At 61.8% G+C, this 16,463-nt stretch overlaps 1 long non-coding RNA gene across 1 annotated transcript in view; it reads left to right on the forward strand.

Annotated features, from left to right (window-relative positions):
- LOC147573954 (uncharacterized) overlaps window positions 1-12,101 on the forward strand; it is a 39,416-nt gene extending 27,315 nt beyond the window's left edge. Inside the window, exon 3 of the long non-coding RNA XR_015243784.1 lies at window positions 11,820-12,101. This is a non-coding gene — a long non-coding RNA (uncharacterized LOC147573954). The remainder of the gene's footprint in view (window positions 1-11,819) is intronic.
- Window positions 12,102-16,463: the final 4,362 nt, after the last annotated feature.

The following is a 16,463-nucleotide window of genomic DNA, read 5'->3' on the forward strand; positions in this document are numbered from 1 at the left end:
GCTGGGGTCCCTTCCCTCGTCTGTCAGTGGCTTCTGCACGGGGCACCGGGGGCTGGGGCCCTGGGACCCAAGGCGGGGGGATGTGTGTCCGCGGGGCTCGCTGGGCTCCACCACCTCCCGGGCGCAGCCAGCGACCGGCCCGTGGCTCGCAACATGGCGTTTCCTGTGATCCGGGTTGGTGCCAGGCTGGCCCTGGGCGGAGGCGGGGGGCCGTCTGTCACGCACGCGTTTAGTGGGCGGCCGCGCCAGCGACTAAGCGGTACGGCGCTCGTAACGGTGTCGTCCCACAGCGGTGTCATTCGTGTTGTCAGAATGGTGTGATGTCCCACGCGGCGTGGGCCTTCAGAAATGCACGTCCGGCGCCGTGTGAGGCCAGAGCGGGCGTGCCCAGGTCCCGGCTCTGGAAACACGTGGGATTGTTGGTTCCCACTTGAGAAGATGGGAGGGAGTGCGCCGTGGGGCCGACGCACGGGCGCGCGCCGGGCCGCCTGCGATGGCTCGTTCGCCGAGCCGGCTGGCGTCAGGCGTCCTGGCCCTGCAGCGGCAGGGCAGGGGGGCCACCGCAGAAGTGCCCTCGCCGGGCTCCCCGCTCCCTGTAGGAACAGCCCTGCGGGCTTGGCAGAGGCGCCCCCTCCCTGCGGCTCAGGCCGCCAGTGGTCAGTGCCCTGATGCGGCACACGTTTCCAGCTCTGCCTCCTCCAAGTCGACCTCCGCACGGTGGCCACTTGGGGGTCTCAGGCCAGACACTACACTGACCCTCCCCTGCGTTCTGCTCTGGGCGCTGAGACGGAGGCCTGAGCCCCTGCCCCGGCCTGCAGTGTGATCAGGCCTCAGCCGGGAACACAGAACCTGTGCCGGAGGGATGTTCCCCGGGGCCTCACCGCGGGGAAGGAGCCCGAGTCCCTGAGACGGCAGCGGGAAGGTGAGGTGACCCAGGGAAGTGGCTGCAGGGACCCGGGAGGCAGGGCCGCCCGCGGGCCGGAGCCCGAGGGGAAGCACGCGCTCGGCCTCCCTCTCCCCTTCCGACTCCTCCAGCCGGAAGTGAGCTGGGGCGTGCATCCGTGGAGGGACGCGTACGTGGGGGTCGTGCAGGCGCGTGCTGTTGCCGTGGGGCTGGAAGCCGGTCTGCGTGTCCATCACCAGGAAGGCGGTACACCGCTTATACGCTCACCCGCTAGACGGGTGCTCAGCAGCTCGACTGTGTGCGGACCCTAAGCGCCGGCGGGGACGATGGGCTCGTCGCTGGCCATGTGCCGTGGCACCTGTGCCCAAGCTTGCCCTGCTGTGCGTGGCGGGGCCGACCCCGGCTTCCCTGTGCCCGGCGTCCGGCTGCAGGGGCCACTGCAGGGACACCTGCGGTCTCATTGAGCATCGGGGCTGCCCCCCGGGGGGCCCGCGCTGTGGAGAGGCCGCCACAGGTTCAGGGAGCCGTGCCCTGTGCCCACGCCGGCCGGCCGGCCCTCTGTGTGCGTCTGGCCTGACCATGGAAGGCCACGGAGCCCTGGAGGCTCACGAGCGATTCTTTGTCCCGTGTGAGCGCTGGGTTCATCGTCACCTTTTCCTCTTCGTTCTTCCCTCATTTTGCCCAAGTGCCTCCTCAGGAAGCTTTCTCAGAGGAGACACGGGGCGGTGGAGGTGTGTGGAGCCCGTGTGGGAGCGGCTCCGCGCTCCGTGCCATGGCGAGCTCCGGTCTCATGTCTGCCTCCCGTGGGTGGCGGCGCTTGGCCCCGCTGTCCTGTGAATCTCCTGGCTCGGGGCACACGGGGAGCGGAACACCGGCACGTGGCTCCAGACCCCGCGGTGGCCCTCTGTTTCTGAGCGCAGGGACGGCAGCCTGTCCCCGGGGCGTCCCCGGGCTCCGCGGCGTGAGCACTGCCTGCTCTGTGCGCCGTGTCCCCAGCCCGTGGCTGTCCTGTGACCCTCCTCTGCCTCCGCCTCCCCGTCTGGGCCGCGTGGAGGGGGCACACCGAGGTAGGGGCCACAGCTGACAGGGAGGGGGTCATGTCTCACGGGGATCTCGTGTCTTTGCACCACGTCGTAACGCCCGAGTGTCCGTCACCTGAGCGTCTGGGGGTGACTCTGCAGGAACACCATCCTGTGAGCCCCTCCCCCACTGCCCCCAGAGGGCAGCCCTCGGGGTGGAGGGTGGAGCTTGGGGGGGGGTCACAAGGCCTGGAAGATAGAGACGAGATTAGGGTGCCGGGCTCTAGGGGGCTGGTGGGCCGAGGGGACCCTCCCCATGGAGGACCGGGGAGACTCTGCTTGGGCTCCGTGAGCACTGCTGTGTCCCGTCGCTGAGGAGGGCGGGACAGGCACGCAGAACCAGCAGCTGAAGGGCATCAAGCTGTGGGGGCCGAGCTCTGGGTTGGGGTCCCAGCGGGGCCCCCCAGCATCTGTGTGTCCCTGGGTGGGTCACCGTGGGCTCTCGCTCTGTCCACTGAGTCGCTCTTGTGAAAACTGTGCACGTGCTGAGTCTCTGGGGAGGGTTCGGGCGAGCTGGTGGTGATACTCCAGAGAGTTTTCCATGCTGTGCACGTGCATGCGCATGCGGTCCTACCTGTCTTGTTGCCCCTCGTGGAGTCCTGCCGGTGATCCCGGGGCAGGACAGAAGGTCCCCCCGAGTCGAGAAAACCGAGACCCGGAGAGGTTAAGGCGCGACCAAGCCCCCGACGGAGCCGCCGAGCCGGGTCTCCGGGGTCACCGTCTGCCCTCCCTGCCCCGCGAGCCTCTCTCCCGAACTGGCGATAGCGCCCGCTTGTTTGGAAACCCCTGAGCGTTAGGCACCTGCTGGCTTTCACGTTTGCCGCAGATGCTTTGCTGCTGGCTCCACGCGGCTTCATTTCTGGAGCTAAATTCCACACCCAAGGGCACCATCTTCCGGACGTAATTCAGCGTGCCCGGGGCCTTGGTTGCCCTAATAATTCTTATAAGTAATTACAGGGCGTCCCTGCGGCCGCAGAGCTCACCCGAGGGGCCACGGGGCCGCCAACGGGTTGAAGCGCTGCTTGAACTCAAACACGGTGGCTCGGACCTGGTGAGCAGCGTGGGATCGCCTGGCCCACTCCTTTCCCTTCCCACGTGGGGAAGGCTCAGGGCAGGGAGCGGCTTGAGAAAAGTCAGCAGCGGCAGGGGTCAGACCGGCACACGCCCGGGACGCACCGCCCAACTCGTCGCTAGTAGGCTGTCGTGTACCACCCCTGGGGTGACTTCCGCTTTGCGGTCCTCACAGGTGAAGGCAGGGCGGGCACAGGCTTTCTGTAAGGGGTGACCCAGGCTCTTCAGGCCGTGAGATCCGGGTTGCAGCCGCTCACCTCCGCCCTTGCGGTCTGCAGACAAAACGTACGTAGATGGGCGTGGCTGTTCCAATAAAGCTTTACTTATGGAGGAGGGGTGGGGGGGGGGCCGGATTGGGTCTGCAGGCCACGGTTTGCCTGCCCCTCGTGTAAAGGTGACTTTTTTTCCAGGATCTCATCTGCTGTCCGTGGAGCATCTGAAAATCCCTCCTTTTGCCAAAAAGCCCCCGACAGGACGGTGACTGGCCAGTCAGGGGTGAGGGGGCCTCTGCCACAAGGTCCAGAGTCGATCAGTAAAGTGCCGGGCCGTGCCCCTCGACGGTTCCTTCATTCCGCGGCATGCTTTCCGTGTGTTGTGTGTGTGTGCCTGGCCGGTGACAAGGAGGTTGGTGAGGGGAACAGGATTGGGCTCCTGTGTCTGCAGCCCGCGGGCCCCTGTGCCTCCCCTCTTAGACCTTGTCCCCCTGGCTGGGAGCCTCCCATTTCCCGTTTGTCCCCAGTGCTGGGCTGGGGCCCCTGGAAGGCAGCCCTCGCCTGTTGCTGCTGTGACCCTGGGCCCCAGGTGGGGCCTCGTGCCGCAAACGTGCTCAGTAAGGGGCTGTTGAGGGAACGGCCAGATGTGTGAGTCCTGGCTGGGGCGTCAGGAGCCTGGAGCCAGGGGCCAACCTTCTGGATGGAAGAGGGGGGCCGTGCAGAGGTCACACCTGGGGACGGAGAATCATCAGGTCTGCTGCTGAAAACGCCTTCGCCCAAAGCACCTGTTCCCCGGGTTGTGGAGGGACGAGGAGGCCCCGGTGCCATATGGACACATCAGCCAGGGACCAGGAGAGGGACCCTGGCCTGACACACCCACCCCTCCTATCCCAGCGCTCCAGAAGGAGCCGGACAGGCAGGCACACAAGTAGGAGGGGAATCTTAGCCTGTGTGGGTCCAGTCGTGTCCCTGCTCCCAATAACCTACGTGCTGGGGTCCTGACCTCAGTCTCTCAGCCCGTGACCCGATTTGGAAAGAGGTCTTGACAGATAATCGCGTTAAAATGAGGCTTTCAGGCTGGAGCCTGATCCAATATGACCAGCCTCCTTTAAAAAAAAAAAAAGTAATAATAATAAAGAGGAAACTGGGACAGAGGGTGCAGAGGGAAGAGGCTCCTGGGAGGGGATGGGGACAGTGCCTACGAGCTGGGGGAGGGGCCAGAGGAGGGGCCGGGGGAGGGGCCTGGAGCAGACCCGCCCCCTCCAGCCTCCAGAACCCGAGACGCGGAGATGCCACGGCTCTGCAGCCTACTCGGTGCAGTCCGCGGAGCTGTTCCGACAGCCCTGGGGTCCTGCACCCCGACACGGAGCCCAGACGGGGCTCCCCTTCCTCCTGCGCCCTGTTTCCGGTGTCCCCGGCTGCGTGGCGTGGTCCGTGGCTGCTCACGCGCACGTGTTACAGCTAGGGAAAAGGGAAAACCTGGCGCCCGTCCCCGGCTCCCAGCCAGGAGGAAACGGCAGGTAGACCGGCCCGTCCGGAGCCAGTCACAGGAGGACAGAGCGTGTGGAGAGGTGCCCTCCGGGCTCTGGGCACCACGCGATTGAGGACCGGCAGGGGGGCTCCGGGTAATGAGGCCACCGGCACCGTGATCACGGAAAGGGCTGTTTGTGCCTGTTGTCTGTCTGCTTTTCTCAGTCCACAGGGTACATCCCACCGGACTCGGCCGGTGGGCAAACCCCGCCACGGAGTCAAGGGGCCGCGTTCTCTCTCTCGGGACACAGCGGCCCGACTCGGGTTTTACCATTTTTCGCTATGGTTATGCAAAATGCGTGCTTCCGACGGGAAAACAACAGACGGGCTGTATTCAAGGCGGCCGACTGAGCTCGTTCAGTTGTCCCTCCGTTTCCACTTCATCCCAGCAAACGGCTGTGTGTTTTCACCTTCTTCCTGCCGTAAACCACTGTACTTTTCCCACCCGGTGACCGTCTTTAGCCTGACGCCTCGCGCTCTCCTCCTTGTCCTGTAGCTTTTAGCCTGGAGACCGTGCAGCAGCTGTGCAGGTGGCACCCCTCCGCTGGGACCCAGCGCAGCGCCACCTGCTTCTCCAGCCCCGGCTCTGGCAGACCCTGGGGGGAAAGGGTCTCAGCTCCTCCCGGAACGGAAGCCAGAAACGGGGGTGGGGGGTCCCCACCCTTCAGGAGCCTCTGCTGCTCCTGGTTCTGTGCCCCAGGCCACGTGCGGGAGCTGCATGGAGGGCAGCTGGGGGTGTGGAGCCCAGGGGCTGGGACCCCAGCAGGGCGCTGCGGCCATGGCTTCACGGGGTGACACGAACGGGACAGATGCCAGCTGTGTGGATGGACAGAGGGATGGGCTGTGGATGTGCCTTCTCCTCACTGGCCAAAGCTTCTCTTCTCGAACCAGGGAGCCTGGAACCCCCTTCCTTCCCGATTCACTGGCGGAGGCCCCAGCTTGGCGTGTATTTCAGTCACAGGGATATTAATTTCACTGGGTTCTTAGGCCATGATGCTCCATGAATCCTGCCTTTCCCGAGCTAATGGGGCAGCATAAATAACTCCAGGCGACGCAGTCACTGGGCAGCCCCCAAGTCCAGCCGGAGTTAATCAATCCTTGGCCGACGCGTCGCTGGTCAGGGGTTGTGTCCGTTTGGGGCTAATGCCATCGGAGCAGAGGCCGCTGCAGAGAGCCTGCTGCCCTCTGGTCAGAGGGAGGCGGCCTGGGAAGTTAGGGCTCTGGCCTGATATCCCCTGTGACCCAGAGACAGACGGAAGTTCAGCCGGCTCCCCGAGTGAGCTGGGGCCGCCCCAACCCTCCCTCCAGGACCCCAGCCACCCTCCCTCAGCCTGAGAGGGGGTCCCCACCAATGGCTTGCCCCCCCATCACCCCTGCGGCCAGTTGTTGTCCCCATCTCTCACCCCTGTGTCAACTCTTGCCCCCGTGTTTCACCCCTGTGTCAACTCTTGATCCCTGTCTCTCACCCCTGTGGCAGCTCTTGACCCCTGTTTCTCGCCCCTGTGTCAACTCTTGACCCCTGTGTCCTTGACCCCCATCTCTCACCCCTGCGTCAACTCTTGCCCCCGCCTCTCGCTGGCTGATTCTTAGTTTTCACATCACTGGGGGGCCTGGCCCTGCCCAGCCACGGGGCTTCTTCAAAGGACTCCAGGCGTGAGCACGAGTGAGTCTTAGACCAGGGCCTGGCCCGTCGGAAGTGGTCCTGCCCTTGGGGATCTCATCTGTCCCCGTGCTTGGGAAGCACCCATGGTGCCCTGGCCTCCCACCCAGTACCCCAGGGGCGGGACTCAGGCCCGTCAGGACTGTGGCTCCACCTGGGGTTCTCCGGGTCCTTGCAGGTGTCAGCCCTCAGCTCCTCAGATGCTCGCGGATGGTGGACCCCCCCCCCACCCGCTTTGCTGCTAGATTGGGTCACCTGTCAAGTGTCTGCTAAGCCCAGTGCTGGGGGCACCCTGACGGCAGTGGAGAGAGGGTCCAGGCGCCCGGGGGCACAGGGCCCTCCTCACTGGTGTCCGATTCACAGTCTACAAGCTCCCTGGCCCCTCCTTGAGACCCCGTTGAGCCTGTTTCAGGGCCCGGGGAGACCGGCGGGGGGCGCCCTCCCCACGCCACCAGGGAAGCCGGTGCGGCTTGCAGGGCAGACTCGGTGTGCACGGACGCACGCGGTTAGGGCGGCGGCGGGACCGTCTCGCGGCTGCCAGCTTACCCGGCCTCCCGGGCCTAGAGCGCTGTGCTCCCAGCCCTGCCCCTCGGCCCACTGGCCGCTCCCCACAGAGGCTGAGCTCAGGCCACTTGCTGGGGGCGGGGGCAGCAGGGCGCCTGGGCCACCGGTCCCTCCTCCCCCCCGGGCTCTGAGTGGGAGCAGGAAGTCTGCGCCTCCAACACGTATTTATTTTAGAAGTCATTGGGACAAACCCAACTCCCAGAGATCCGGGCTCAATTTATTAAGCTTAGATGATTAATTACAGGGTAATTAAATATCTGATTAAATTAATCCTAAGGTGTTTAAACATTGTTTTGCAAAGAATGTTTGCTCATTAATTAGAATGGCTAAATGCGGAATTAAGCAAGGGGGGGTTACGGAGGGACGAGTGGGGCTTGTCCCTCGGAGGCTCTTCCCTGGAGTCCCCCCTCTCTGTGTCCCCATCTGCAAATCTGTGCAGGGAGGAGGGAGCCTTCAGGGAGCCCGGGAAGGACTGGGGTGAGGACACGGGGTGGCGTGAATGTGCGATGGGGCGCACCTCCGTGGGAACTGAGGAGAAGGGGCGGGGCTCCGGGAGGTCAAAGGGAAGGGATGACGTTCAAAGGAAGATAATAAAGACCAAATGTTTGGTAACAGGTGTTTGCTGGGCTGTCTGGAAATGATGGGGCGCAGGGGACCCTGATCAGACGGGCCAGCTGGGCTCCTCCCTGTCCCCCCGCCTCGTTCAGAGTATGACGTCGTTATCCACAGAGATAGCGCTCTTCCTGAATTTTTCTAAACTTTTAGGCAGTTCGGGGGAGGTCAGCTTTCTTTCTGAGTTTTTTGGGCCTTGGTTGTTTTCAGCTCAAAATGATCTGAACGCCGCCTTGGCCCATCTTGGGCTATTTGTTTGGGGCCCTGGCAGTGGTCTGGGCAGAGCAGAGAGTAGGGGACACTGGGTCAAGGACAAACCTGGGTCCAGGGGCGGTGGGACGGGAGCCTGGAGGTGAGGACGTCGAGTGCAGACGGCACTCACCAGCCTTGTTGGGGGTCCTGGGGGCAGAGACGGGGTGCTAGCTGGAGGGAGGTGGATCGGGAAGTGACAGGCCGTTTTAGAACAGAACTCACGGGGCGTGTCTACGCTGCCGGCAGAGATAGTAGGGCCCTGGTGGGCAGGGGCGTGTGCGGGCTCCTTTCTACCGATTGCGACCACTTCCGGGTGTATTTCTTCTGCTCTCAGGGTCCCGGGGCCTCTCACCGCCCTGGCCGGCAGCTCTCCCTGGGGGTGAGGTCACCTGTGGAGCCCCGGACCTGCCCCACCTGCTGGGGGGCCCCGCAGGCACAGCTGCTCCGGTGACCACAGCCCATCGGAAGAGCTGTAGTCCTTGCTGGGTTCTCCCCGCTTCTGCACCGCAGGCTGTGGGATCCTGGGCCGGTCACTTCTCTAGCTCCGGGGGACACCGGCTTCCCCCCAGGGCGGAGCGTCTCTGCACCCGTTTTGTGAACTAGCCTCTCGACTCCACCCACAGCCCCGCCTTCCGGGCAGGTGTTCCCACTCTTCTCCTGCCCCCACATCTGTCCCTCCCTCCTGGTCCCGTGTAGGTCCTGTCCCCCAGGGCCTCCCCCCATTCAGAACGGGGTCAGCTGGCCTTCTCCCCCGCTTCAGCCTCTCCTCACCTGGCAGGGCCCCTGGGCCCCCGGAGCAGGGCTCCACCCGTCTCCACGTGCCCCACGGGGCCTGGGGCCTGCGGGCGGTCAGAGCCACAGACGCTCCTGGGGGCAGGGCGGCCGATCCCCCCGCTAGAGTCCGGGCCGCCCCCGTTCCTCTGGCACCCGCCCACCCACCGCTCTGCTCCGCATATGGGTCACCGAAGGGATGAGGAGGTTCGGCTCACTTTGTGACAGTTAGACCAAAATGGGGTGAGGGCAGCGCGGGATTCCCTGTCCCCTACCCAGCCTGGCAGCCCCACACGATCTCCATGCCCAGAAGCTTCAAGTTACTTAAGACAAATGCACACGTAACTCCCTTGGTTGTAGGTGTTTGAAATCTCTAGTTCGGGCTTGAAAGAAGAGGAGATTTCTTACAGGAAAGCAGTGTGATGGGGTGAAGAGAACTTCGGGTCTGGGATCGTATCGGAGCTCATTTGGAAATTTCTACTCTGCCGTTTCTTAGCCGCGAGCATGTCAGGCAATGTATCCGTCCATCCGTCTGTCAAATGGGGGCTGTCAAATGGACCTGCCCCACAGGTCGGACGTGAATTCTAGCGTGTCTGCAGGAACGTTTCGGACATCTGTGGCCTCGGGATGGTGGGGCGAGGTGGTGACTCGGCTCGCGCCGAGCTGCCTGAGCAGCGGGAATGGCGCTTCCCAGGAGCCGTCCTGTGCTCTGCTTGGATCCCAGGGAGGAGTAACTGTTCTGGCTAATTGGAGCAGAACAAAAGTCCTCCCCCCCGCGCGGCAGAGAGCAGCCAGGGAGCGGATGGGGGCGGGCAGGTTCCGGAGGAGGCTTGGCGGCTGTCTGCAGGAGAGCCCACGGGAGGCCCGGGAGGCACCGACTGTCACCAGGGCGGCCGCAGGAGGGAGAACAAGAAGAATATCTGGGTGCAGAGTGTGGGGTTCTCCTTCCCCACTTGTACTTGGGCCTCAGTGAAATTGTAGTCAAACGCATCTTGTTTTTCTTTCAAAGAGAGATCGTTGGCAATTAATTCTCTGGTCTTGGCAAGTTTCTTAAATCAAGAGCCACTCTTGCAGATGCTTGGTACTATTTCACCACCGTCATTGAAACCCGCTGAGCCACCACTGCCCTGAAATGCTCAGAGGCAGGAAGCGTTCTATCCGAAAACACCTTCAACTGCCCGTGTGTGCCGGCGTTGTGGCGGAAGAAGTTTCCTCTGCCCTTCAGGCTTCTTCCAGTTGGTCTGAGCGTCAGAGCGACGTGAGACGGACTGACAGGAGCGAGTCGGACAAAAGTTTGATTACACGTGTGCCTCCTGCTTATACCCGAGAGACCGAGGAAAACGGTAACTCCGGGAAATGGCCAAAGCCGTCACCTTAAATACCATCTTTGGCTAAAGACAGAAGGTTGGGGGTAGGGAGTCGGTGATGGCAGGTTGCCAGGGAAGCACAGTGAACAAGGGTGAGGCTGTCATGCAGATTTGAGTCCATGCCTCCTGCCCCGATTAGAGTTTCCCGGGGTTTGGAGTCACCCCTTCTTCCCAGCGCAGCCAGGGGGACACCCTTACAGACCGAGATTCCCTCATACGTGGAAATGGCTCTTACCGAAGGGAAGCTTCGTGCGGGCTCCCGGAGCTGCTCTTGTGTCTGCATTTTCTTGAAAACCGGCCGCTTAAGATAATCCGTATGCCAGAGGGGCAGACCCTGGGGTGGCAGAATTTGCTCCCCTGCACTGGTCATCACACAGCTGCGGGCAGCTCTGAAGCCTTTGTGAACCAGGACGCATCTCCTCAGAGCGAAGACTCGATCAGACCACGTGGGGGCCGGGGGCGGGAGGCCTGGGGCGGGGCCCCCGCTCTGCCGCTGCGGGGGGTTCTCATGATTCGTTCAACGGGCAGGATGAGGTAAGGGGTGTGAAAGCACGCTCACAGCTACCTGGAAAATAACGCGGTAGCATTCAACCTTTTAGAACAAAGAAAAGCTTGATGGAAGGATTCTTCCACAGGGTGACACGTAAGTAAGAAACGAATCAGCACCGGTAAAGTAGCTTCAAAACGAGGAACAAAAATAAATTCCTCTTATCATCCCACTGACAATTAACGAACGGTAATTAACGAACACCCAAGCAGGTTCCTAAACAGACTTAAGGTAGTTCAGCTCGATCTTGTCTGGACATTCTGGTTAATTCATTCAGGCAAGATAAAATGAACTGGGGGCAGGGAGACGATGCGGGAACCTTGGTATAGATTGTGGACAAAGGAATCGGCAAAAATCCACGAACGAGGGTTTAAGAAGCATGCGGGCTGTGCGTGAGCGTCCATGGTCTTCCTGGGTTCGAACGATAGCTAGAAGATACAAAGAAAAAATCCGTTGATAACAGAAACGGGACGAGTATTTCTCACCTTGCCGCACACCGTTTGCGTCCAGCCTGGCGATGTTTGCTTGGCCCCTGCCAGTAACCGAGCTCACCCGCACCCCACGTCCCACACCCCAACCCCGACCTCGCCACGGCGGCTTGCTGTACGTGTGCGTCTCGGGAGGGTGCTTCCCGCCAGTTTCCCAGGTGGCGCCCGGCCCCGCGACGTCCACTGCTCTGGTGACCGGCGGGGCTACGCGTTTTCCCAGCGCCGCTGACGCGGCGGGGGCCCCGCGCGTGGACAGCCTGCCCGGACACGGTGCTTATCGTCTGCGGGGTCGTCGCATCCCGCTCTTACCAACGGTAACGAGCCCTCGCTTGGCATAGCCATCGACCCTCCGTCCGCCCCGGCTGGCAGCGACCCCCACCCCCCGCGTCTCCTCCTGTCGTGCGGGAGTTTTCTCTTTGTTCTCGCTGCCATCCGCCCGTGTTTCCCTCTGTGGTTTCTTGCTTTGCTTCAAAGCTGGGAGCGGTCTTTCTTCATGAGGATGATAAATATTTCATTTTGTGCTAACTTTTCCATTTTTTGTAAAAGAGATTTAGCTCTTTGAGGCATCTGCTTTGGCGTTGGGGGCGGGGGGACTCGATTAGAATTCTTCCGTGCTACCCAGTGTCCCAACATCATGCATTTTTAATTATTTTTTAATTATTATTTTATAAAGCATTCTAACGTCGAACAGGTGAGGCCTTCTGTCTCGCTCTTTTTAGCCCTCAGATGTCCTCTGAAACCGTCATCTGTTTGCTTCTCCAGAATCCACCGCGTCCGGGAAAATACCGTTGGGACCGATCCGAGGGCAGCTGTGTTTGCAAGCTAAACTAAACCGGTGACCCGTTCTCCCCACGGCTTGTGTGCTCGTCTTGGGAAAGACCTCGTCTCTCACCTTGCCCTTGCCCCACAGGGTGCAATTCTCTTCACGAAGATCGGGTATATGCTCTGTTTATTCCTAAGTAACCGTTGTTCGCACTGGAAGCCCTGGCAGATGCCCTCCAAGACTGGTGGGGTCCACGTCACGGCCCCTTCCCCCCCACAGCCCCTCCCTGGGTCCGCCCGGGCGCCCAGTTCTCGGGTCCGGGCCCCGCTTTCCTTCTCCACGGAAGTGTGCGTCTGCACCCCGGGTGTGCACAGCCGGGCCAGCAGCTTCCCGGGAGCCCTGGAGGCCTCTGCAGGCCCCCCTGCCTCTGCAGAACCTGGCCGTCTCCCCCCACAAAATTATTGCTGAGGTTCCCCAAGCGACCCGCTCTGTCCGGGTGACCTGGCCGGGGCAGCTCAGCCACGGGGTCAGGGCCCTCAACCCCGAGGCTGGCAAGGAGCCTCCGGGCCCCACGCAGAGCCAGACTCAGACCCTGCAAACCCCGGGCAGGGACGGGTGCACGGAGCCCCTGCAGGGAGCCAGGAGCGGGGGTCCCCGCCCTCAGAGTAGCTACCCCATGCCTGCAGGCACCGGGGGCTCCGGGCTGGGCTCTGAGACCCCCTCACTCCTACATTCCGGAAGCTGCGTGTGTGCACGTATGCGTGTATGTGTGTTTGCGTGTGTGTCCGTGTGTGCTCCTGTGCACGTGTATACATGCGTGTGCTTGTGTGCATGTGTGTATGTGTGTGCACTTGCGTGCTTGGTTGCCCGTGTGTACATGTGTGCAACTTGTGTGCATGTGCGTGTGTGTGCGTGCACGCGTGTACCTGGGTTCCTCTTACCCTTCCCCCTTCGTGCCGCACGCAGTCCTGCTCGTGTCCCGTGTCCTGGCGTCTGTGGGGCCTGCCCTCGGGCCTCAACCGTTAACTGAGCTCATTGTCCGCGTCCCTCCGTCCGCAGGACCGTTCACGGGGCCCGAGGGCCCCTGGGGAGGGATCCTGCAGACAAAGGAACCACCGCCGGCCAGATGGCGCTTCACGATGTGCGGCATGCCTCTGCACACCCTTGTCTGTGTGCTTCCTCCCACAGAGGGATGGTCTCCGCTCAAGCTGGTCTTAACCCAGAAACACACCATCCCTGCTTCCCGTGCAAAGCCCCACCTGCCAAATGCGCCCCGATCTTGCAGGTTCTCCCAAAGATGCGGGACGCGCAGGGAGAGACCGCGTGCACAGGGGGTGCTTTGCCAGCGGTGCTGCGGGAGCCGGTGTCCTGGGGTGGACCTCATCCGCTCGGGCTGAGGGACAGCCTCTCCTCACCGGGGAGGGGCTCTCCGGGGGTCTCACCCCGAGCGGAAACCCTGGCCCGCCACGTGGCGCCAAGCAGCTGTGTTTCTCCTGTGCAGGACGGGGACGGGGACGTGGGGTCCAGGCTTGGTATGCCCGCAGAGCGAGCTGCACGTTCAAGGGGCTCCCGCGGGTCTGCGGTGCCTGGCGAGGGGGCAGGAGAATCTTCCAGCGGGTCAGACTCCCTACCGCCCGCCGGCCAGGCCGCCGTCCCCTCCAGGCCAGCCCCACACCGCCTCCTGCCTGGCGGGTGCTTCTAGGTGACACGGCACCTGTCGCCTGCATGGCTCTGCGGAAGGGCCCCTGTGTCCCGCTCACCGTGTCTGGGGTTCATCGTGGGCTCTGCAGTTAGTCTGTCCCCGCGGCTCCTGCCCTCGCGTGTCACCCACATCGCTTCCTGGTCAGGTACCCCGCTCCCTGTTCTTCTCTTGTTCTGGGACCGTCCTGCCTCGTGGCCCTGAGTCCTGAGCAGGCCCACTGGCTGGTGGCCCCTGCCTCTGACACAGGTAGCGTGGCGGGGGGGAGGCCCTTCCTGGGGATGTTCGCGGTCACACGTGGTGGCCACCACGCCCTGGAGCTGTGTCCTGTGCCGGGAGACGTGGGGTGGCTGAGGATATGTCCGTGCATCCTGGCTGCATTTCTCAGAGGTGCCAGGTGACCCCGGGGCCCAGGGAAGGGGACTTGAAGGTCCGGGATTCAGACCAGCTCCAGTCTGGCATTCAGGAACCCCAGAAACCCGGGACAGCGGCTGCGTCTGGACTCAGACTCGAGCCAGGAGTGGACGTGGGGGTCTGTCCTCTGCGTGGAGACGGTGCTGGCTGCTCATTCCTTCCTTCCTCTGCTTCTTTTTTTTTTTTTTTTTTTTTTTAATGTTTATTTATTTATTTTTTTTGAGACAGAGAGAGACAGAGCATGAACGGGGGAGGGGCAGAGAGAGAGGGAGACGCAGAATCCGAAGCAGGCTCCAGGCTCCGAGCCATCAGCCCAGAGCCCGACGCGGGGCTCGAACTCACGGACCGTGAGATCGTGACCTGAGCCGAAGTCGGACGCGTAACCGACTGAGCCCCCCAGGCGCCCCCCTCTGCTTCTTCTTAACCTCACACCTGCCCGCCCCTCACCTGGGCATTTAAACACATGCACCTAATATTTCCTCTCACTCGTACGCACAGCCACTTGGTCCTTCTGTTCCCGCTCTACTGGGGCTCGATAAACGGGGCACGTTGCAGGCATACGTTTCGGTCAGCCTGCCGTGCACTCGCCCACGAAACCATCGGCAGTGAGGACCGTGAACACACACGGTCACCGGGAAGGTCCCTCCTGCCTCGTCCCCGCCTCCAGCTGACCGCCGACCTGCCTTCTTTGACTGCGGATCGTCTGTGTTTTCTGGGGTTTTGTAAGCGGAATCCTGCTGTGCCCTCTCTTCCTTCCCTCTGGCTTGAGCCCCCCTCGTGGCCTCCGGTCTCAGTACTTGGCTGAATCGTACTCCATCCCGTGAACACAACTGGTTTATCCACTCACCTGTTGGTGAAATCTCAGGTTGTTTCTAGTTCGGGGCGATTGCAAATAAAGCAGGTGTGAACATTCACCTGTGAGTCATTGTAAAGCCACGGTTTTGCATTTTTCTCGGGTACAGACCGAGGGGGGTGGAGTGGCCGGATTTTATGGCAGGTGTGCGTTTAACGTTCTTTGTAATTGGAATTTTTACTGAGGCGATTATAGGTCCACACGCGGTTTTAAGAAATAACGGAGAGATCCTGTGTGTTTTTACCCACTTTCCTCCCGTGGTGACGTTCTGTAAAGCTGAGCTGTGACATCCCGGTCAGGACGCCGACACGGATTCGGTCCGCGTGTCGGGTCTCCCACGGCTGCCCGTACCGATCTGTGCGTGTGCGTGTCACGCGTGCAGACTCGCCCGTCCGGCACCCCCGTGGCCAGCCTGGATGTGGTGTGTCCGTCCCAGAGAGGACCCCCTGCTGCTCCGGCCACACGCCCCCCTCGCGCCCTCGCCCCCATTCGTGACCCCGCGCCATCACCCACGGGCTCTTGATTTCTGAAATCTTGTCACTTGCGAGTGTCGTACGAGCGGTTCCGCACGGCACGTGCCCTCGGGGCCCGGCTCCTTCCCCGGGGAGCCCTCTAGGCGCCGCGTGCCTCGGTCCTCGGCTCCTGGTTGTGGCTGAGCGGTGCCCGCGCTGGGGGTGCCCCTGACCGTGTGTCCGTCCGAGGACATCCAGCTCGATCCCAGTGTGTGGCTCCTGTGAAGCAAGCGTCTGTGAACGGGTCTGCACAGAGGTTTCATTTCTCTGGGATGAAAGTCTAAGCGTGCGCTCGCTGGGGAGTCTAAGAGCAGGAGCCGCCGAGCCGTTTTCCAGAGTCACTGCCCGCTTTGCAACCCCGCCGGCAGTCCGTGCCTGAGCCGGCGTGTCTCATGGGTGGCATCCGCTGTGGCCGTCCTCGTGGGGGTGCGGCGCTGTCTCGCCGAGCGCTCAGTGCGTTTTCCCGACGACTGATGACGTCCAGCTTCGTTTCACGCACTGTTTCTCATTTATATATCGTCTTTAGTAAAATGTCAAATTACGTGTTTTGGCTCATTTTCTTTTTTTTTTTTTTAATTTTTTTTTTTGAACGTTTATTTATTTTTGAGACAGAGACAGAGCATGAGCGGGGGAGGGGCAAAGAGAGGGGGACACAGAATCGGAAGCAGGCTCCAGGCTCTGAGCCGTCAGCCCAGTTGGCTCATTTTCTAACTGGGTTGCTCGTTTGTTCCTTGCTGCTGAGTTTGGAAGGTTCTTTCTCTATTGTAGACACGGTTTGCAAACACCTCCTCTCAGTCTGAAGCTCGCCCTTTGTTCCGTTTTACGAGTCTCCCACATTCTGGTGTGCTCCCGCCTATCCAGCCTCCCGATTTCCCTTCCCTGAGCCCTGCTGCTGTTTGCCTGGCTTCAGGTCTCGAAAATTTTCTCCAATTTCCCCCCCGCCCCCCAAAATGTTATGGCTTTGCATTGTAATTGAATCCCGTGGTGCATTCCGAGTTAATTTTTGGACGAGGCGTGAGGTGTTAGATGAGGTACAGTTTCTGCCCGTGAATGTCCTCCTTCCACTGAACTGTCTGTGTGCCTCCATCAGACGTCAGTGATGCGCTTTTGTGGGCTGGGTTCTGGGTTCCGTCCCACTGATCTGTCTCCCCCATGGGTGCCACAG

The sequence above is a fragment of the Puma concolor genome, chromosome E1, assembly GCF_028749965.1.
Source record: "Puma concolor isolate L17-30 chromosome E1, mPumCon1.1.hap2, whole genome shotgun sequence".
Classification (NCBI taxonomy): Eukaryota; Metazoa; Chordata; class Mammalia; order Carnivora; family Felidae; genus Puma; species Puma concolor.